The following is a 23,349-nucleotide window of genomic DNA, read 5'->3' as shown; positions in this document are numbered from 1 at the left end:
GGTTGGACTGGGAGGGCTTTAAGGTCCCTTCCAACCTAAGTCATTCTGTGATTCTGGTCTTCCTGATGCTGCTTTCCAGGTCTGTCTCCCAAGCCTGCAATATGACAGAGCATAGCACAGGGCTGTTGTTCTCTCAGAAGCAGGGCAGCCTGTGCTGGGGGTAATGCATTTCTAATCCAGGGTATGCAGCTGAGCTTCAGGCTCCCTCCTCCGGTGATGAAGGTGACAGCTGATGGGGCAAGAGGCTGGGTCATATGGGGGGGAACTGCCATTTTTCTGGTGGTTTCTGATGAAAAGGAGCTATGGACTTTGATAAGCATCAGAGCAGTCTGGCTGCTCTCATGACTCCCATGGGGTTTCAAGAGAAAAACTGCAGTCTGAGTAGCAGCATCTCTTCAAGCATCAATAGGATCTACAGAGAGCGGAGAGAAAGTTCTACATCTGTCTCAGGTACTGATCTGTGATTTCTCTCCTCTAGCATTTATATGCCTTTGCCATTAAGGAGACAAATACCATCCTACTGAACGTTAAGGCAGTATTAGAGTAGTTTCTTGTGCTTGCACTAAACTGGAGCCTGAAGCAAAACTTAAATGTTCCTCCATTCCAAACATCAGATTTTCTTTATGTCCTATATCTTGCAGCTTTTTCTCTTTTTGCCACTAAGCATTTTCCGAAACTTGTGGCTGGAAGCTACAGTTTTTATGATATTTTTAGTACGCTGCATGGTTGTTTAAAGTGCACCTTATAAAACTTCAGTCCTCAGCCAGCTCTCTTTAAACTGGTTCTGGTTTACATCAACAGGCTTCAAACTTTCCTTGCCATTCATCACACTCCCTTTTTAATAATGAGGCAATCTACAGCAACAATTTTTCTTGCACGTGCTGATGCAGCCTTCTCAGAATTCAAGACAGGAGGCTTTTACCTTGTTTCATTATTTCACCAAGGCTAGAATCCTCCAGATACTATTTTCACTTTTAAGAGCAGCCTGGGTAAACACTGAAGATGGAATTAAGAATTTTGCTCTTGACAGAAAGAAGCTTGAATAAAATGGACGTGGGACACAGCATAACCTTGCCAGGAGCACAGCAAAATTAGCTAGCAAAAAAAAATAAGAAATAAAGCAGTTCATTATGAGCACAGGCCTGCTCTATCACCACTCAGGCTCCAAATGTTCTGAACCACGTGGGCAGTTGAGATCTCATTTCTCTTCTAGCCAAATCTGTACTCTAATGAGTCTGTTGATATCAGTATTGATGAGTGTGGCTTTGCAGCCAGCAGCTTGTGTTTTTCTATAAAAAGCGATGATGGGCAAAGCTCTGAGTGTAGGAGGTTTAGTTCACATCCGTTCTCCAAAAGCAAGGATACTTGTCTGAGAGTTAACTACCTCAAGCCTAGCACTCCCAGCCAAGGCCAGAATACTGCTGCAGGAGGCATACTGTGTGTAGAAACTTAATTCTCTGAAAAATATATCCACTACTGAATGTCTCTCTCCTTCCTTTCTGTCTGAAAGTGATGACTTTTGCATTGATGTATCTCAGTGGTGTTTCTTCTCTGATTGGGGGCCACAAACGTATAAAGCCAAGGATGTGACAAAATGTTTTTATTTTCTCTGACTATCTTAGTTACCGTTAGGATTTTTTTCAGTGTTTTTCCATTAAGAGAATAGAGTACCAAACTCTCACTTCTGGAAGACCTTCTGAGTCCCTTCTGCATATCATGTTCCACTCGAGCACTCCAGCACTTATTTTCCTTCCTCCAAGCCTCATCATGAACAAGACAACATGTTTTTCATGCTGCCTTCAACTGCTGTTGAAAGTCCCACGCTTTAGTTAAAAAACAAAAGTGAATGGAGGATATGGAGTATCAATGGGAGGTAGCACTCAAGCTGATGGTGCAGCACTCTTAATTACACAATACTTTTATTGAGCAATTCAGTGGTAATTCTTACTGCTATTCCTCCTTAATAAGATCCATTGTGCACCATAAAATAGTAACTAGGACACAGTTTGTATTCCACATGCATCTCATATCTCTTTAGCAGGTTCTTCCATATCCATAATCTCATCATTATTACTATTACCCTCAGAAGACAGTTGACTTGCATTAATCAGACAGGCTGCCATTCCCTTGCCAGATTTTCTGCAGTTTTATTGTGCTTTTGGACATTTTAATTAACTTGAAAAATTAATTAAAAATCTTACCTTATTAATATCTCCTACCTTCCCCCTACTCTGTAATCTATTATCACTGTTTATCATTACTGACCATTCATTCCAGAACGGACTGGTGAAGGGAGAACACATCAGAATGCCCAGGTAGTGATAAAATTAAAGATTGATTCTGAAATATCTGAAATGTTCTGTTTGGTCTTTTATTTAAAGTATACATGACTGTCAGAGAAGCAAATCCAAACCGTTACAGTTCATTAAAGCCCTTTCTAATTCCTTCACAATCACAATTCAGGATTAAAGCTCAGGTGTTTCTTCTCTTCTTGTGTAGTTGATTGGAGACTGGCAGAGAGTCAACTAAGTGAAATGAAGGCCAACTCATTTAAAGGTGCCACAACACGTCTCTGAAACTTGATGACCAATCATATTAGTTGACATTTGTAATGAAAGGAGAGAAGATGAGATAAAGAGTCAATGGAAGTTACTCCACATATGTATGTATGCATACATAGCTTCATAGAGCAATGATACTTTTAACCAAGACATAGAATAGTATACAAACCTAGTAAAGAACAGTTTCCAGAAAATGAAATTAATTAGTGTGTTTAAAAATTCTCAAGAAGCCGTAACATTTTGTCCAAAAAAAATGCACTGCTTTGAAGATAGGCTATTTCTCATGCATTTTTGTCTTTTCTGTCAAGTTTCACTCAGTTGCTCAGTGCTATTAATAGGATTAACTTGTGACTGCTTGAGCATGAGCAGTTTCACTGGAGCCAGGCAGACTAGCAGCAAAGAATGCACTGCATCATAAGGGTGCACAAGGTTGTCCTCAACATTTCTATTAGGGGCTCCAGCTGGGATCTCGCTTCTCTTCTGGTAGGTGCTGCTGCTATTCTAGTTCATACCGTGTATGATGCCAGCACTGAAAAATTTGCAAACAAACAAAAAAAATAACAAACACCCAAACACAGGCTTTTGATTCAATGTACCATTATTTTGAGTTGTCTGATTTTACCAATCATCTAGCAATATGTCAATTAAGCTGACACAAATCACCTTTAAGATTTTACTCATTTTATATCTTGCTCTTTTGTTAAGAAGGACTAAGGGTCTCTTGAGCCAGTTCCTAAGGTTTCAGGAGGTCAAATCCTCAGACTGCTGAAGTGATAAAACATCATCCCCTGCTACGGGCTCATCTCCCTTTTCCCTAGGAAGGAGCAATTATAGTAAACCACATAGGATTTTTATAGGGAAAATAAAGGAACAAGACTATGTCCTTGTATAATCAATGGATATACAGATGGTATATGTATATCCAGGAGCTTGGCAAAAATAATTTATATTGGAGTATTGAGAGAAAGTCACTCACCCCATCCTGGGCTCACAAGATGGACTCCAGTGGAGCAGATCTCCAGAGAGATCCTTCCCCCTGGCAGTCAGCTCTTAAATTGGTCTAGGAGAGGTGGAGCCAGGCTCCACCCCTTCCTGCAGCACAGGTGATTTGCCTTCACCTGTGCTCTCATGGCTGACTCATTGCTCGCCTCAGGTGATCAATCAGAGGTTGAGGCCGTGATTCAGCAGCGTCATACAGTCCTTCAAGAAATACTGCTTGTGATGCTGACCATATTTTAGGAAGAAATGGGAGCTGCTGGAGATCTGGTGGGATTCAAGCTTTAGTTGGCAGTAAGGAAAGTATGCTATGTGGTAAAGAAACTTAGCTCAAGAAATCCCACCTATGGGCATCATGTGCATACAAACAACGTTCTCTGTCTCCATCCCAACTCTGTAATCATAGATAGGCAAGCAGACATTGCTCTGCTGCTCAATAGAGAAAACCAATAGCAGGAGAAAAATGAATTGATTATTGATCAACAAAAAGCACTCTGAGGTAAAGATGTGTATCCTATCACAGCCAGAAGAGAAACTTCTGAATTATTTAGTAACCTCAGACCTTTCAAAAGCAGAAGAAACTCATTGCCCAATTCCTTGGGACTTAGATGAAGTTGTGTGGGTAGGAGTATTAGATATTTATTCACCATGGACTTTGATAAATAATTTACTAGTTCAACTGTGACTAATAAGACTGCTGAATGGTGAAATCTCTGCAGTAAGCAAACAGAAATGTTTCCTCTGTCGACTGCACAGGTGAGGTCCAAAACTCATCAAAAGAAATCCAGGCTGGATTTCACAAAAATTGGTCAGGTAGCCAGAAGTCTTCATGGCAGTGGATGAAAGTATTTTGCTTCATAGTTAACTCTATGGGGTCTGTCTTAACTTCCTGACAGTAAATTAAGAGGCTTATTGATGTAAGCTGGACAACTGGGTCAGAGAGCCATTCTGTCCAACACAACAATGCTTTCACATATAGATGCCTGTGAGAGGAAGTGTCTTGTTCTTATAACAAACAAGTGAAAAGATTACAGATCCTTGTGCTCAAAACCTAAGACGAAGTACTTTCACCTTTGCACACAGCAAGGAAGAGAATTCAAAAAAAGAATCATAGAATCATGGAATGGCCTGGGTTGAAAAGGACCACAATAATCATCTAGTTTCAACCCTATGTGCAGGGTCGCCATCCACTAGACCAGGATGCCCAGAGCCACATCCAGCCTGGCAAAAAAATCATAGCTCCATCGAAGTGGAATTCTCCACTAATAGTGCAAAATGTACAGAAACAGAATTTATGCGCATCCCTAAGTAGTGTATCTTCCTTATGCTTTTTAGATAGATGGCCAGAGGCCTTCTTTAAACCCTATGTCCCACTCTTCTTTTGAATTAACCGCATTTAAGCTTTTCCAGTTATATGCACACATCGTCAAGCAATAGTGACATCAAGTGGTCTGGTGCAGCTGATCGGTAGCCTCATTGTTTCCTCAGTTATCTCAAGGGCAGATATCGATTGTCATCAATCCTTTGTGTAAACAGATCTGAAATAAATCTAATATCAGACATTTATCCTGTTCAGGGCATTGCTCATCAGTTTGATTTAAGTTATGATTATATATGAATGTAGTATGATTTATAAGAGACCTTCCAGCTCTTCACTGTGTGGTAGTTTAAGAGTTCTCTATTGAAATATACCCGTATAATCCTGACAGTAGGAAAATTAAGAGCCGCCTTTTCCATCTGATCTATAGTGTTAGTAGACCAATGTAGAAGGAAAAGAGTATTATTTATTGATTGTATATCTAGACTACCTAATAGCCACCAGAAGAGATCAGGGTTCTGTTGTGTGAGGAGTTGAAAACATATGAGGAAAAATGTTCTCAGAACCAAAAGAACTTGTAGTCTCTGCAGTGAGAAATGAAAAGGCAGAAAAGATCGGCAGAGAGTACAAAACAATGAAGAGATAAATGTAGTCCTGTCCTACCCACATCATAAGAAACAAGTAAGTATAAACTTCTATTTTATGGCTACGCAACCGCTAAAAATGTGTAGACTAGCATTGTTAGCTGATGGTGTCTGATGATGGAACGAACTGCCAGAAGAGCTCCAACAAATCCAAGGTATAGTCATTCCCTGGGGCCACAGCCAACCTCCTTTTCCTCACTGATCCCCACAACAGTAGGTCCACCTCTGCTTCTCAAAAGCAACAGCTGAAAACACTTAGATTCCACAACACGCGTTTTCATCAAAATCACTAAGTTTATGAGCTCCAGCACTTTCAGTACATGCCTTCAGCCCCTGTAGAGAAAGGATCTTAGAGTGATCTATGGGTGAACATACGACAGAGCATAAACTGAAGATGTCAAAATGGAAAAATTAGAATAGATGCTTTTGAAAGGAAAACGTTTTCCTTCATATTCTACCATCAGAACTTCAGTGTGAAGGAGATGGATTTCCTGCTAGAGTGAAGCACTGGGGCTGGGCTGACCATGAATTTGTCTTATTTTTCTTTCCTCCTCCATAGCGTTTAAATAACCAGATTTCCCTCCCCTAGTATTGAGAAGTCAGCTGGTGTACATAGCAGTGCTCACCCAGCTGACTTCTCTCAAGCATCCCTGGGGTCTATCCAAGGAAAATGATGGTGCCTTGTGGCATGCAGTGACATGCTGCATGCCTGACTCACTTGGCACATGCACAGTAAATACCATGCGATGGCCGTACAGTATGGGGCAAAGAGGCCTTTGGAGTTGGGAGGTCCAGGTTGTGGGCTCCACCACTCCATGCTGTAAGACAGCCCTGGAAATTGCTGAATACAGGTGAGGAGAGATAATTTGATCTTTGTTATTAGCTATTCACCATGTGTGCTCCAACATTCATTAGTCTCCTGTTTAACTAAAGTTATTCAAGTAAGGAACAGAGACAATACCATATGACTTATGTGAACACTCACACACCGTGAATAATGAATAGTGAATAGCCAAAGTGAACCTCTCACTGGACTGAAAATGCTTTGTCCAAGCTGTTTAACAAATACTTAGGAATAATATTCCCATTGAGAGAAATTAGATATTACTGAGGAATACACACACACACACACACACACAAAGAAAAAACTCACAACTCTAAACCCTCCCTGCCCTCAGTTTACAGCGTTTACTCATGGTGAGTGATCTCATATGTCTCTATATTCCTGTAACTGTGGAAATCATCTCTTAGACCTGCAAGGGTGGGAATGTAGCTCTGTACAAGGGCTGCTCTGAAAGTAATGCCTGCTCTCTTACAATGTTGGCCCACAACATCAGAGGAGGATGTTGGTGGTATGGCAGTAGAGGTTGAACCTTCCTACCAATATTCCAATTCCATTACATTTTGTTGCTGTGTGACAGATGGCAGCAGAGGGGCAGTCTCACAGAATGGTGTCTGACATAGAAGTGCGTATTAAGCAAAGGTGTGGAGTTGAATTCCTCCATGCAGAAAAAATGGCACCCGGTGACATTCATTGACTGCTGACAGTGAATGTGAGCACAATAAGGTGGTGTGGGTGGTGTGTTTCAGCAATGGTGACAGCAACATGAAAGACAAGCCTTGTTCTGGACAACTATCCCACCATGAAATCAAGAGCGTCTTGATCAGCTCATCTATGCAAATCAGCTAATGATAGCGACTATGTGGAAAAGTAATGTTTTGTAGCCAAAAATCTGCTCTATCAAATATTATTGTGCTCCTTTGTATCTGCTGGAATTTCTATAAAAATAAATAGGAAGCATTACTTTCAGAGCAATCTACACAACACCCTTTTCACTGTTGTTGTTGTTACTGGGTTTTGTTTTGTTTTTTGTAGTTTTCTAGACATAGGAACACTGATACAATTTACTCTGACAGCAGATAGTTAAGCAGAGGCACAATGGAAAGTCAGATGATGCTGCAGCCACACAGGAGCTCGTACACCCTTTTGGGCTTTAGGGCAAGCAGGGAGCTGCTCAGGTAGAATGTGGGGGCTATGCAAAATGAATAGAGATGCCCAGACACAGAGCTGCTCTGTCACTGGTGTCTGCCAGGGGCTGACACGTACTCTGTTTCCTCATGTCAGTTTGTCATGTTCTGTTGATTTCAGTATTCAAGCCAGAAATGAGTGGTGGCAGGATCAGAACTGTGAGACAGATAGCAGTACGATTACATGAGCTGGAAAATATCTTTTGCAAAGAAAAATAAATAAATAAATAAATAAATAAATAAATAAATAATAAAATAAAAGAAAAATCTAGCCATATCTCCAGGCTATTATACTGATAACAAGTAGGCTGGACAGATAGGCAAGGGCTATGCATGAATGGATTGGATAGCAGGTTGAAAACTGCTCCAAATGGCTTAGGGGAGCTGCTGGGAAGAAATTAATGTGTAAGACATTCAAAGTAATCAAAACTCTAACAGAGTCTGAAATGGCTCTGTCTTCTGCATTGTGTTCTGCCACAAAAGGCTATGATCCTTGAAATAAATCACCAAGGCACAAGCTGGAAATAAGAAGCTGTTGCTACAGCTTGAATCTAAAGTTTACCTCACTTCATCAGAAGGATCCAGGATAGTGTTATAGGCTAAATTTTCACATTTTTGAGTCAAAGCATCATCCTCAGAAAATGTATGATCTGCATAAACATAAGAATCCGCAGCCCCAGAAAACAAAACAAACAAACAAAAAAAAGGCCCCTAGCAATTAGGATCAACCTTTGTTCTTAAAGTGAGTTCAGATGCACCCTTAGTCCACTTTATTTCTTATTACTTTGTTTTGTTGGTTGTTTTTTGGGTTTGGTATTTTGTTTGTTTGTTTTTTGTTGTTGTTGTCGTTGTTTTGGGGTTTTTTTGTTTTTTTGCACAGGAGCCATAGTTAGTGCTGCAGATAGCAGGGAAAATCCCAGAGCTGTGTTTAAGAAAATTCCAGATGTAAAGCAAAATGGATTAATACACTTTTCTACAAAGTGGTAAAATGAAAACACATCTGATGGACTTCCACACAGCTTGCCTCAGGCAAAAAGCATTCCATTAAAATAAAAATACTTTTGGTTAGAGCAAATTAAATGTTCCCAAGGAGGAATAGTTTGGGGTCAAAGGTGAAGCCACTTTACTTGCACATATGTTTCCAATCTGTTTGACCTCTATGATCAGCAAAACTCAGATGTGCAAAGGGGAAGAAGCTTAAAAGAGATTGGGAAGAATAAAAAATAAAAAGAAATGCAGAAGAGAGCTGCATACTACAGCTGTAAACTCACTATCCTGAAGGAGGAAAAGTTGTGAGGAATTTCTCTGTGATCCTTTTCTGGGTGATAAAAAGCCTGGCAGATCCTGGCCATATTGCAGGGTAGCGATTTTTCTCATTAGCTGGGACAGAAAGAACAACTCTTTGGCTGTTGCAGCAGGGATTCATCTGGCTGATGGTGAGCACACCTGAAAAGGCTCCAGGGAAGTGGATCAAAATGAAGAAAAAGAGCAAGTGAAAGACTTACTTGTTGCAGAACCACTGCCCTGTGTTTTGCATGCTCCCTGCTGGATGCACTCAGGCTGCACTCTAGCAGGTGGGCTTTTGGGACAGGATTGTGCCTAACAAGCCAGGAGCTGGAGATATCAGGGGGAGGACAGCACCCTGCCAATCTGTCAGGGGACAGACATTTCCCACCATAAGCTTTACTATAGCCCAGATCTGTGAAAGAAAGGGAGGAAGGTGAGCGGGGGCAGGGAAAGTAGGAATGTGTGTTGCTTCCTTTCCTGTTCTAACAGATACCCTAAGTCAGGGCTCAAATATGGCAAGACATAAGCAAACAAGCCCCAGCTAAAAGCTGTTCTGGAGCTTGCTCACTTCAGTATATACAGCCCAGGATACTACAGACCCTTTTCTTGCCAGCCCTAAGTACCTGCTAAGACTGCTTCTTTGCTGTCCTAACACTCCCCCGTGTGCTCGAGAGAGATTCCCTGCAGCAGGGACTTCTCCTTTTAGCCGAGTCTTGGTTAGGTCAACAAGAACGGATTTTGCATAACACTGCAGTAACAGGCTGGTTCACAAGCAGACCAGAGGCCCACAAATCCTTTGGACAAACTGGCCTTAGGCAGGAGTCACATTTGGCCAGATTGCTGTTTTGAAGCCAGCCCATTTAGCTATGCAGTATTTCACAATTCATCTGTTTGCTATGGGTTAACAAGTTCACTGGCCCCTCTCCATCTATGACATCTGTGTTATTGCCTATGTCACTGCAGGAAAAAAAAAGGGAAGGTGCTTTAGATCTTTCCCAGGTTATTACTGCAGATGAATCCTTTCACAGTGTTGCAGCTGCAGGTTGGGACCCTGTGGGCTCACTACCACCCGCAGGCACCAGCGTGACCAGTGCATCTGCTGTGCAGAGCCTTGGGCTCAGCTGGGACCTGGGGCTGCTCTGTGCATCCATCTGGGCCCTGAAGATGAGTAGTGCTTCCACAGGGACTCTCAGAACTCTTTTGTCTCTTCAGCTGCTTCAAAGAAGCAGATAACCACACACACACACACACACACACACACACAAAAAGGAGAGTGTGGCTGAGTCTCTGCCAAGTCCCAACCAAGAAAAGCAATGCAGCATTTGTCACCAGTCCATCTTTTCACTGGTTCTGAAATCCCAAAGCCAGCACCTCAGCCAGAGTGAAGGAAAAGTGCCAAAATAAGTTCAATTCCATGATACAGTTTAAAATCAGCTGAAAATGCAGGAGGTGGTGCTTGGAATGTGCACAACCACATAATGTGCTTCAGGTGCAAAGAACCCCAAACTTCTGGCCGTACTCATCCTGCTTTGGGCCAGGCCCAGCCTCACATTCCTGGGCTTTGGAAAAGAGTAAATCCTGAAAACAGGCTTGAATTATTTGTAAGAGCAGTGTTGTTTGTGCCTGAACTGACAGTAGCAGCACATACAAAAGGATATTCTACACCCCTCCTGGTGTAACTGGGAACAGCGAGACTGGTGTCTTTAGTAGCAGGTTGGACTGTGCCATGTGAGGAACAACAGGATTTACACTTGCCATCCGCAAAATGAATTACACGTTCCAACCATCTGTGGCTTCATAAATTATAACACAATGTCAACAGCGCACCTGTGAGGAGGTTTTGGAAAACAGAAGCAAAAGCAAAATCATTAGTGTGCAGTGGGGATGCTCTAGAGGTGCATTTGGCCACTCTCTGCTCTGCTATTCCCTTCCACATGGACCTTTGTGAGCAGATTCTCACACACATCACCAAGAGTGCCAGGCAGTGTGCTGCCATCGCCCTTGCTAGACGTTGGCCTCATCCCCTCGATCCAGCACAGAGATGGGATGGGCTGTACTGTGCTCCTCTGGGGCTCCTGAGCACAGCTCCATCCCTTTGGGCCAGGGGTCTGGGGGGCCAGGGTTTTGCATATGAGATTAAGGAGAGAAGATGCCGCTTTCCTTTTATCTGCCTGCACACTGCACCTCTGCAGCCCCTGTGTAGTATTCAGCGTGCAGTGTGACTCATCTGCAAGCACAAATTACCTTGCTAAAGTATTCTTAGGAGAAATAATTAGCCACAAGCACCTCCTCTCCAGCCTCCTGTATGTGCCTCAGGGGAGCGGGGCGCTTGACATAAATCATTTAGTCCCGAGCCCTAGCACACACCTTTCCCAAAGGACCCTGTAATTGGCAAAGTAGTTGCCAACTGGGTTTAAAGTGATTTGAAATTGTTTTCCATACAGCCTTGCTGATAGCAAAAGGTTTCCCCCTCTCCTCAAGCATGAGTTACAGTAACATGATTGAATGTAACCCGTTATTCAGCTCAAGCTGTGATTCTGATACAGTATAGACAATATAAATTCCCCAGAGCTCGGTGAGGCCACCTCAATGGTCCATTTAAGTCCAATTCAATTAGGCTCACTATAGTTCTTAGAATTTCTTAGGTATGTTTGCAGCAGCCTTGGGGTTTGAATGTGAGAACAGTATTCATCTAGGAGTTTTAAATTAGGTCTCAGGTGTCATCATTCTAAATGAATTATTACAGTGGTGTGTTCATGCCATTACAGGTAAGGTTATGTTAGCATCTCCACTCAGCCATATTAATGTAGTTAGGGCTGCAGCTTGATATGTAAGGTCCTCTTCTTACAGTGACTTTTTTAGCCCACTTTTAAAAATAATCGGACTGCCAGACACTAAGCTGTATTTAAAATTCATGTAAATAAGTTGTTTACTTTCATCTTCCGACTGATTGTCTGCAATGTGGTTCATAAGACACCGCTATGCCCATAGCACAGCTAACTGCTGCCCTCAGCAGTAAAACAGAGAGGGTCCCTTGCCCTCCCACCTCACCTGGCACACTGGTGGGCAGTCAGGACCACAGTGACGTGGAGGGAAAAATAGCAGGAATATGAGTGCTAGCTGCTGTATTCCTCATGCCTTGGCTTTGGTGGTTTGATTCTGAAGCTTTTCTGGTTTTGTTCTGTTTCCCTATCTGCAGCTGGTGGGGAGGGAAACATAAAGATGATGTTTCATTTGGCTTTGCTCAGCTTTTTCATGCCTGAACTGGATCTCCCTGGCATTTAACACATTTATCAGTGCATTCAGGAATGAGCATGGTGGAAGGGAAGGACTCCAGAAGCCCAAATTGTTTCCTCTGTGTTTTGTGTCTGCACCATTTGGTTCTCCTAAAGTGGCAGCACAAATGCTATGTATTCAGATGAAGCTCACTTCACAGAAGGAAGAAAGAAGAAAAGAAAACGTATCATTTTCAGCAGGTCACTCTGGAAGCTTAATTGACTTTGGGTTTGAATCCCAAGACTGCCATTTAAAGGACAAGATAGCATGTCTTTATTGGCCTAAATGGTGAAATTATTTTCTTTATTTTACTCTGGTCCCATCTAGTGGCTCACGCAGAAACTGAGATGCCCTTGGTCCATCACTGGAAAAGCCACAGATCTTCTTGGGCTAAATAGCCAAAGGGCAGGGTGCATTTCACAGGTACGGAGCTGAGGAACAAAGCAATCAGGTGGCCTTTATATAGTTACACAGGCTCTGGGTCTCCTGAGAGCTACACAGTACTTTCTAGAAAAACATCCTAACCTTCATACACTCTATCTCCTCCTATTGCTTTTATCCTTGAAATTTCACTTAGTTTCTTTCCTTTCAAATTTGCTATGTCCTGAAAATATGCTCCTGGGAGAAACATGCCAATATTTTGTTCATGTAATGTAGCAGAATAGTCAGAAGAAAAGACTCAAAATCTCTTTCCTCCACTCTCTGTCATATCTCTGCTAGAGTAGACTGTAGCCCTAAGATCTTTCCAAGATCAAATAAATGCCTCCAGGAAGAAAAGATCAAAGGAGGAAATAAGCTTAAGAAGTCACTGCTCTGGGTATTTCCTTGTATTAGAGTGGCCCATCATGCTTCAAGCAGTCTCTTGGGTTACAGAAATTTAGGGGCGAAGCGTACTTTTCCAGAGGAACAGGTACTCAAGTGAGGGAGAACATCTGTCAGGCACACCTCACAGGCAAGAGAAAAACCCACACTCACATTTGCCTTCTAACCTTACCTTTCTCACACCTTACTAGAGTTAGCACCGATTATTTTGAAATGTCAACAAGGCTTGTGGGCAGCCCAGTCAGACACTTGGGGAACCATGCATTTCCAGGCACCTCACTGTCTCTTCCGTCTGCCACAGACAGGGCACCATTTTGGCTGAGCACAGAAACAAAGGGCCTAGAAAAGATATGGTTCCTCCAGAAATGAAGCACACAGTGAAATGGCTCCATCATTTTTAGACCTGAGCTGGGATGTCCCATTATGCCCATGTGAGCTTTTCCATGGGATCAGCACGAACTAGAGATGCCTGCCCTGTGCACAGATCACCAAAATATTTTAGGTGACTTCCTATGTGCTAGATGCTTTCAAGACTTCCCTCGGCATGTGCTTCTAGAAATGGAATTTTAGCAACTCATTTTCTTTTGGACAGCTTCACTTTTTTGATCTTATATTTGTTTCTTCACTCCTCTATGGCCTCTTCTTCGCTCCTTCCAACAGTGCTACTATTAAAGTACCACCAAGGTCACTTTTCAGTGTGGACTTGTGAGAATGTTTCTTGTTCACGGAAACCTCAAAGGAATTTGATCCAAATGATTTGAAGTTAGAAAATTTTTATTTATTTTTAATTTTTTTTATTTTTATTTTTTATTTAGAAATCTTGTTTGATAAAGACTCCGGGGGGTGGAGGGGGGGAGGGTGGGGAAGAAGGTGTTAAAAGAAAGAATGGATATCTCTTAAGGAGATACTTACTTTGAAACATTTTACCATTCTTATCAGATGTTTTTTCTTTAGGTAATGGAAAAATACCATCTTGGAGTCTTACATAACTCATCTGTATTTTCTTACCATTTCAGTATTTCCTTTTGCTATAAACATTTTTGGAAGTTTTTGCATCAACAGGATGTTGAGGTTTTAGATGGAAAACAACAGATGCCCCTTTATGCATTGAGAATAGTATAAAATTTTGAATGAGAAAACAAATTTTGCCTTCTCTATAGAGTTAATCTAAAGACAGAATGGTTACTGAGAGGAAAAAGCCTTCCTTAAAGCACCAAAGCATGACAGCTCTGTGTTGGGCCCTCAGATCCAGAAACTGATTCCCATTGCAGGCTATGTGTCAGACAACTGAGTGCCCTCTAATCTGGTCCTCAGCCGAAACACATCTCTACAATGAACACTCTGATTCCCTTCAGTCCTACAACAGAGCTAATTTCATCAGAGTGTTGATGAGGAATAGAATCTAACGCAAACACACAGTACTGACACCTATAAACATGACACCCATAGCATCCGTATGGATTCTTTGCACGTAACTGGGATGCTCAGAGCTAGTTCATGCAGCAGATTGAAGAGGATGTGGAAGTACGACGCTCTCCTGTACCATTGCCATCGCATTGCCTGCGTGGGGTTAGCTTGCCGGGCTGCTTTCTGCGGAACAACAGTGACATCCAGTGGCCACAGGGACTCTTCGGAGCTGCTTGGTGCGTGCCGCAGGCATCACTCAGCCCTGTTAATGCCTTTGTTACGTGAAAAATGAGCTGCAAAGTATTAAAAGCTGGTGAGCCACTACTGGAAATGAGGGTCCGTTTTCAGCAGCAAAACTGTGCATTACACAAGATGACCAAAGAGAGGAAGTTCAGCCCACATAGCTGGGGAGACAAGACTCAAATAACACATATAAATATTTTGGTGAGCAGGGAGAGGGTGTTTCTGGAAGGGGAAGGTCAGCTTCATGCCTCTGATCGCTAAGCCCCAGAACAAAAAATTTGATGAGGTGTAACCCTAAGATAGAAAGACCGGTGTTATTTTTGCTTCTCCTCCTTTTTTCAACCTTATGACTGCAGAGTTAAATCTTCCATCCGCAGCCAATGGACTTTAAAAAACAAAACAAATATACAAAGAAAGAGGGAGGCAGGGAGGAAGGAAGGCTGTGATTTTCCTCATATCTGCTCATTGCTGATACTCTGGCTCCAAAATAGTGAGTACCAGAAAACAGGGAAAATCAATGAGTCAGTGATGCTGCAATCTCCCCGACTTTTTTTCCCAGCAGCCCAACTTTATTGTAAGAGATGACAAGAGCTACCCTTACAAAACTGACCCGAGGCTAAGTCTGCACTGAAAACCTCTATCTGTGGAACCACATTGGTTTAAGCAGTGACACTTTTATTCATGTTTTTTATTCCTGGTAAATCCCTAGAGCAGGATTAGCTGTACTAGCAAAAACTCATGCAAAGGAGTGATGGGAAGCAAGTTAACAGGCAGCAGCCTCCACAAACGGGGAGTGCCTGGGGCAGCCCCAGTTCACCTGCTGCGTCCTCTCCTCATCCTCCTCATCTTCCTCCCACGAAGCTGAGGAGGAGGCACTTAGCACGCTGCCTACAAACTGTGCTGGAGGATTTGTGTAGTTGTGACAGCTCAGCTTTCCTGCAACAAAGCCACCCTTCATCATCCTGACTTGTATGAGCCTTCTCTACAGCAACATAGCAGCTTTCCTAGTATGTCAATTTACCAGAAATAAGCAACTGCAGTAAATAGTACTGATTACAAGTGTTTCAACACAATTTACTGCAACTGCAATACCAAATTTTCATCTTGTAAGGCCTCTAACAATGAAAATACTCATCAGGTGGAGAGATGCCATTATAATGCAGGCAGAAGGGCTCTGTGTATCTGAGTAACTGAGCTTGTGCATTAAAGATCAAAGAATGCAATAATTACTCAAGAAGCCATTCCCAATATCATCATCCTTGGCTGCACAGTAGTTATCATAGCTCAAACTTATTTATAAGTTACATGAGTACTGAGAAAGGAATCCATGACCCATGAATGTTGAGAAGTGGCTTCTTGGTTCCTGAGAGGGAAGAAAAACAGGTAATTAATTAAGGTAACCAGTAGCTTTATTTTGAGATTTCCTAGTAGCTCTAGGGACACCCAGGGCTGTCAGTGAATTGGAAGAAAATCAATAGCTAATTGAGAAATAAACATTCATTTATTCATTTATTTGCTGTTCCAGGTCATCCCCTGCAACATCAAGCCATGAAAGGGGAGCTCTGCTCTCATAAGACAGCCATCACTGGAGCTGTCTGAAGACATTGGCAGATTGTCAATGTGTCCTCACAGTAGATCTGAGGGAAAGGTGGGACCACCTAGGACCACCTGCTGGAGCAGAAGGTTGTAATCTTGCTCCAAATCAGCCTGTGAGCTCCTCACAACATTGCCTGAGATGTTTCCCTTTGCCTTTCCCTTGCTCTAGCCCTGCTCATGCCTCCCAAGAATTGCTTCACTTCTAGCAATCCTGGTGGTGGATTCCTCACTATCAATGAAGATCTGGGGGATGCCAGGGGACACCTGAGGAGGGGTGGATCTATTCTAGGTGAGATGGCACCCGCAGTTGACTGATAGCAGAAAAAAGGTCTTGTGGGCCCATGTAAATCTAAAGAGGTTCAGCAAAGCCAATTGCAAGGTGTTGCATTTAGGCCAGGGCAGTTCCAGGTGCGTACAGACTGGGAAAATAAATTCTTGAGAATAGCCCAACCAAGAAGGTCCTAGAGGTTCTAGTAGATGAAAAACTTCACATGAGCCAATATAGTGCACTTGTAGCCCAGAAGGCAAAAGGTATGCTGAGCTGCATAAACAGAGGGGTGGCCAGCAGAGTAACGGAGGGTATCGTCTCCCTCTACTCTATCTTTGTAAGGCCCAATGTGGAGTACTGCGTCCAAACCTGTAGCGCTCAGCACAGGAAAGACATGGAGCTGCTGGAGCGGGTCCAGAGAAGGACCATGAAGATGATCAAAGGGCTGGAGCACCTCTGCTACAAAAACAGGCTGAGAGAGCTAAGCTTATTCAGTTTGGAGAAGGCAAGGCTCCACAGAGACCTCATTGTGGCCTTCCAGTATTTAAAGGAAGCTTTCAAGCAGGAAGGAAATCAACTTTTTACATGAGTAGATAGTGATAGGACAAGGGGAAGAGGTTTAAAACTAAAGGAGGGGAGATTTCAATTAGATGTCGGGGGAAGTTTTTCACCGAAAGGGTGGAGAGAAGCTGGCACAGGCTGCCCAGAGAAGCTGTGGATGCCCAGTCCCTTCTAGATGTTCAAGGTTGGGTCCCTGACAGCCTAATGTAGTGCTTGATCTCACAGTTGGCAACCCTGCCAGCTGCAGAGGGCTTGGAAATAGCTGGTCTTTGAAATCCCTTCCAACCCAAGCCATTCTGCAATTCTATGAAAGCCTGCAAGATATCACTCCTGAAGGCCTAGCCCTCAGTACAGCAGGCAGACTCCAAATGAGACCAGGCCACACAGCGCAGGAGAAAGCAGTGAGGCTAGGCTGGGTCACAGAAACACAGGTGATAATTGGCAGCTCCATATTGGCAGGAGGAACATCCAAACATGTCCTTACAACACGAGGGAAGTGCCACAGGGCTCTCCAGCCACCTCACTTCAGCCTTGCCTCCCTGCTCACACGTGTGGTAGCTGCCACAGCACCTCCTGCCAGGTGCTGACAAAGGAGCCCACCTGGCACCACACAGATGCTGCCTCCCAAACAACAGGCCTCCAGGAAAGATGTGCAGAGTGCCAGAAGATTTATAGGAAACAAATTCTCCTAGGAAACAAAAGGGAAAAAAAACATGGGCAGTAAGAGCAAAGAAGACAGGAGCAAAGCTTGCTGTGATGAAATACAGCTGAGGAAACAAAGATGCAGGAGGGGCCAGGCTGGTGTGATGGATCATAATGCCATGCTGACTTTGATCCTCACTTCTGATTTGGTCCTGCACTGATGTTACTTATTATCCTTGAGTACTAAACTGGGGCCATGGTAGGATTTTATTAAAACCTCCATAAAATCCCTTCTTTCTTGCCCTTCATGGACACAGTCTTACTGACTCTTGGTGTATCTAGCCCAGCTTCACATTCTCATGACATCTCATTGGGGTTTGAGTGGGATTCTTTAGCAATATTGCTAGTGCAATAACAAGAATCATAGAATCATTAAGGTTGGAAAAGACTACTAAAATCATCTAGTCCAGCTGTCAACCCATGCCTGTGACAGTTCTAAGCCATATCCCTCAGAGCCACATCTCCACATTTCTTGAACACCTCCAAGGACAGTGACTCCACCACCTCCCTGAGGCAGCCTGTTTCAATAATTCACTACATCCAACCTGAACTTTCCCTGGCACAATTTAAGGCCTTTCATTACCTCTTGTCCTGTCACTGTCACCTGGAAGAAGAGGCTGGCCCCATCTTGGTCTGATTACAAGAAGAAGATATGGCTGAAGCTATGTTCTACTCCTCTCTGCAGCCAGCAGAAAACTGCAAATCTGCTGACTTCTATCCTTCTTTGTCTTTCACTTTTTAATCACATCAAGCTTCAGTCACAGATACTGCTTTCTAGACAGAGGTCTGACTTTCAGCAAATTGCTTGTTAGCTTGTAAAATAGCTTGTTTAACTTGCAAAACATCCAAGGAGCTGTCATAAACCTTCCTCCAGAAGGATGCCAGTGGGTAGGAGGAAAGACCTAGCATGCAGCAGCATTTTACCTGTGCAGTTATCCATCCTTTTCTTCTCAATTCTTTCAGTTTCCTTTTGAGTGCTGAGGGCCTTCCCCCTGCTCTCACTGTCAGCCTGGTTGCCACTGCAACTATAAACAGAGGCACCACTCTGCAATACTTTTTAATTTTTCACTTCTTTTTTTGCAGAGGCACAGACCCTCTTGCTCACCTGGTGAGCTGAGTCATCTGACATTACAATTGCTCTTTTCCAGAGGCCAATAGGCTCCAGCTACTAAACCATCATCATCTAGCCTCCCCCTGTGGGCATACTATGTTAATTTATACCCACCATCAAGCATCTGTGATACCATTTGTGCTGCAGATACTGTGGAGGGAATTGATGGTTATTCAGATCTGGTGTTAACTGAGGAAAAACTGATTTATTTCCACACCAAGTGGAGCAGTTACTAAAACCAGTGTGGATGAACACTCCTTTTTCAGTGTGCCTTGGCTGCATGCTAATAGTTTGGAGTCTAGATGACTCATTCATTGGAGAAACTTTGCTCTGTGAATTATTCACTTTTTCAGCCTACTAAGCCAGATAATAGGAGATGGCAGAACCTTTCCTCATCTCTCAGAGGGTGTATTAATATCTTTTAAACATTCATACTCTGCCCAAATGTATATATTTCAAGACTTATTTTTGTCTGAGTTCTTTTTTTTTCCAGTTGGGTTGATAGTCCTTTGTTCTAACTTAGCTTCTAACATGAAGGTTTGGCTGGGAATAGAGTCATACTTCTGTGTGAAGAAGATAGGCAATTTATTCCCTATGCTGGAGAAAATCCTAATACTACCCTCTTCTTTTCTGCCCTATAGACATTGCCTGTATCCAAAGACACAGTCACTTCCAATTTATTTTAAAATGCAAACGTCTCTATCCATCTACATGATTGAATTCTTCATCATCATTTACACTGATCACAGAAACTTTTCTCTGAGGTAAAATCCCAGACACACTTTACTGCTTGTGCCTACTCAAAGCAGTTTCCATGACACCTTTGTAGCAGCTCTCTACTCTCTTCCTCATACTGATCCCCCATTTTGACTTCACATCCTGCCTTGTGCCTGTCCAAAGCACAGGGTCCTGCTCCTCTGCCCACTTTGCTTCTCATTCCAGCCACAAGCAGAAAAGTTTACCTCTCCCTCTCCACTCACTCCATTCACACCTTCCTCTATGCTGATCCCTTCCCAAGGAGCACCATTTCCCCATCACATAACTGACCTTCTCTTGCAACCCTGCGCTGTTCCCAGCTCCTCCAACAGATGAGTCACCAACACCTCACATCGCGGATATTTAAACCCCAAAGGAGAAAGAAGTGCCAGAAGACTCTGTGCACTGACAGGAACATTAGAATTGCTGATGCTCTTACATATAGATGGTCACATTTTACATGTAAGTTAATGGATGTTCTGTTAATTAGAAACAATGCTGAATCTAACAAGGGAAAGACAGGCAAGATAGGTCTGAGTCGCTATCCTAGATTCCTCTTCGAGCTCATCTCTTCCAGGATGTCTGAAAGTTTGGGAGGAGACTTAGATGGCTGAGCTGCTCTTCATGTACTAATTTTATTTCATTTTGTTGCATGTATGTCAAAGCTGTTAACACTTGTTCAGGCAAGGACCAGATTATTTTGTCATTACAAAGACCTTGCACAGCCAAATCCTCATCCAGCTTGTCTGTCAGCTTCCAGTTATGGCCATCATGTTAATATCCAATTTCATGCCACTCCCTTTGTCTATCCTTTGGAGCATCAGATCTGAGAAAGTCTATCTGAGGTCAATTCACCTTTTGCACCGCCTATTGCAACAGACTTCTGCCACAAACCTCTTCACAAAACTAGTAAAACAGTGATATATAGAAAGGTTTGACTCAGAGTGCTTTTTATCCATTCATTCTTACTACAGAAACTTATCAACATTACATATAATGATATTGATGTTGAGATTAGTCATACACTTGAACACGTATGAAGACAGTTTCTGATCACAGTAAGGTCAAACAGATATTTCCTATTTGCTCTGAGCCACTATTTACCTTTGGCTCTTCACAATTTTGTTGTACCAATAATGTTTTGACAGAGATGTTTAACATTTAACCAAGGTCCTGTGTTAGCTTTTAATCAACCAATTGTTATATTCTGTATCACTGAACTTAATTTTTCCTTTTTGCTTTTTCCAGCTTAAGCATTACATTTCATTTCAAACCAATCTCCAAATAGGCCAAATATAATCACATGCAAACTTCCTTATATTTTCTTTATTTCAGGATAATAAAAAAGCACATGAAATAAGTATATCTGAAGTGCAGTGTTGAATGATGCACTGCGAAATGAATAACATGGGAAGTAATAGGTAAAAGAAAGAAATAGCATGGTGAGTGTCGTTTTAAGAAGAATTAACACTTTCAAGGAGAGTGAAGGACACATAGGAATAGTTCTTGGCCTAAAGATATGAACATGGGAGAGACTCAAAAGAAGTTTTGTCTTGCACAGCCAGTGCAAGCAATTGCAATACTGTTTTATACCAAGATCGTTCCTTGCAGGATAGAGAAGCAGAGAAATCCATATATATATTAACACTGCGGGAGCAAAAAGGAGATAGATAGATAGATAGATAGATAGATAGATAGATAGATAGATAGATAGATAGAGATATACTGAAGCATCCAGAGTCCTACAGGTCTATGCTTCTGCACTACCTAGCTCAGAGCAACTGCCATCCCTTTACTGCAGGTGAATAAAGGAGAGATAGTGTTAAATTTTCTGGCAAGCAGTTTAACACATCTTCCATTCTGGGACTTTAATTATGTCCAGGTGGTATCCAGGTGCAGCCGTCTGGACTATCTCCATTGGGCACATTTGCTTATAGAATAGTTTGGTTGTTTTTCTTTTTTTCTGCTTTAGAAAGATGTATTCTCTTGGCCATTAATTATGGGCTTCTATTCTTCCCAAATTTTCAGTCCCTAAACTGAGTAACAGCTAATCAAAGCCATAAATAAAAGAAGCTTGTTTTGACAACTAAAACCACATCTAAATAGCTTATACAATATGCTTGGTCTCACTGATCTTTCCAAAATCTACAGCAGGGGACATTTTAAAGCATGTATTATTAGTCCAGAGTTTAATATAGTTGCTTTTATTTTTATTTTTTTTTCCTGAGACCACTGAATTTCTTCATGAAACTTAAAAAAGAACTCGAACTTCATAAGGCAGCTATGTTAGAATATAACAATGAGAAAGAAGTGTGACATCAATACAATAAGAGCCTGGGGGGGAAAAAGTAAAAACAAACAAAAAAAAACACTTTACAGAGAATTTCCCATTAAGCAGACACAAAATTCCACCACCAGTTTCGGCTACGTCCAATAGTTTCACTAAAGCTGCTCAAGAGGACAGTGCTGTCAGAAATGGTACTGTGGCAAACAATCAAACCCCAAATATAGGCTGGCAAACATATTAACAAACAAATGCTTCTCATGGTAGTAAGGTCCAACAATGCCATTAGCTGGGATGGCCAAAATTGTCTATATCCACAATAATCTTCACTCAACATTATAAGATAATCACAATCCAAACTTAGTTTGGATCATATTAAAGTGCTGTAAAAGACAGATGATCAGAGAAAACAATTTTTTGTGAAGTTATTGCAGACTGACTCAGCTTAAATTAAACACAAAACACAGTAAGATTTCTTTGCAACTAAGATTAGAACAAAACTGCAGGTAAATCTGATAAACTGAATCTTGAAAGAATGGTAAAGTACGGCTTCCCTAAGATAAAGGTGACCAGCATGCTGAAATAGGAAGGATGAGAAAATATTCTGCCTTAAGTTACGAAAGCTCTGACACATGATTTTTGAAGTCTGTTCCGTAGAACTGAGGAACAGCAAGTGTATGACCTGCAACTAAGAAGGTGAAAAAAATTGACCCATATTTACAAATCTACTAGAGCCACCTCAATAACTTGCTAGGCTTTCATTAGCATTCTGTGGGAAGTCTAATTAATGATGCAGAGGTAAAAGCAATATGGGATAAAATGCAACATGGGTTTACTAAAGGTAGACCTTGCCAGACCTACTCAATTTCTTTCCTTGAGAAGATAACTAAGAACATAGCAAGGGAAGTATTTCCAGAAAAAGAGAGAAGCATTCACGTCTTTGTATGAGGCCCAGGTGATACTATTTGGAACACTGCGTACAGTCCTGGTCGCCCGCATTTCAGGAAGATATCTTCCAGCTGGATGAGATGCAGAGAGGTCAGCAGGAAGGTTAGGAAAATGGATGTGAGAAGCCTGGCTGCTCAGCCTAATGGGGATGCTGGCAAGGGACGTGGCTATGAGTCAAGCACCTTGGAGAGAAGAGTCCTATCTAAAGGACAACACTGGCACAGAACCTGTGCATACAGAGTGGTCCAGAGTAGATTTAGTCTGCGAGGAAAACTGACTGCAAAAGCAATGCAGCTCAGCAGAGGTTTCCAAGAAAAGCTGTGGTACAGAAAGCTGATTGCATTTCAGGGTGAGACTTGGATATTTTAGAAGGGGGAGCTCAGCACAGTGGCCTGTCAGACACTTAGGATCTATCTTTTTTTCCTCAGGTCACTCAGTGCTTTTAAAAGGCCATTGCTACATTTTCATTTAAAACACATGCTCTGAACTAACTTTCAAATTAAATTATTCAAATCAGATTTTGCTAAAAGTACAGTATAAA

The 23,349-nt window shown here is 42.2% G+C and overlaps 1 long non-coding RNA gene across 4 annotated transcripts in view; it reads left to right on the top strand.

The window, feature by feature from the left end:
• Window positions 1-23,349, top strand: part of LOC104910296 (uncharacterized) — a 55,396-nt gene that overhangs the window by 20,311 nt on the left and 11,736 nt on the right. Inside the window, exon 4 of one of the 4 annotated variants that reach the window (XR_014882192.1) lies at window positions 16,348-16,467. The exons of the other annotated variants lie outside the window; for them this stretch is intronic. This is a non-coding gene — a long non-coding RNA (uncharacterized LOC104910296). The remainder of the gene's footprint in view (window positions 1-16,347; window positions 16,468-23,349) is intronic. 4 annotated transcript variants of the gene reach the window in all.

Source organism: Meleagris gallopavo, chromosome 3, assembly GCF_905368555.1.
Source record: "Meleagris gallopavo chromosome 3, MGAL_WU_HG_1.1, whole genome shotgun sequence".
In the NCBI taxonomy this organism is placed as follows: Eukaryota; Metazoa; Chordata; class Aves; order Galliformes; family Phasianidae; genus Meleagris; species Meleagris gallopavo.
This window is presented reverse-complemented; position numbering and strand designations above follow the sequence as displayed.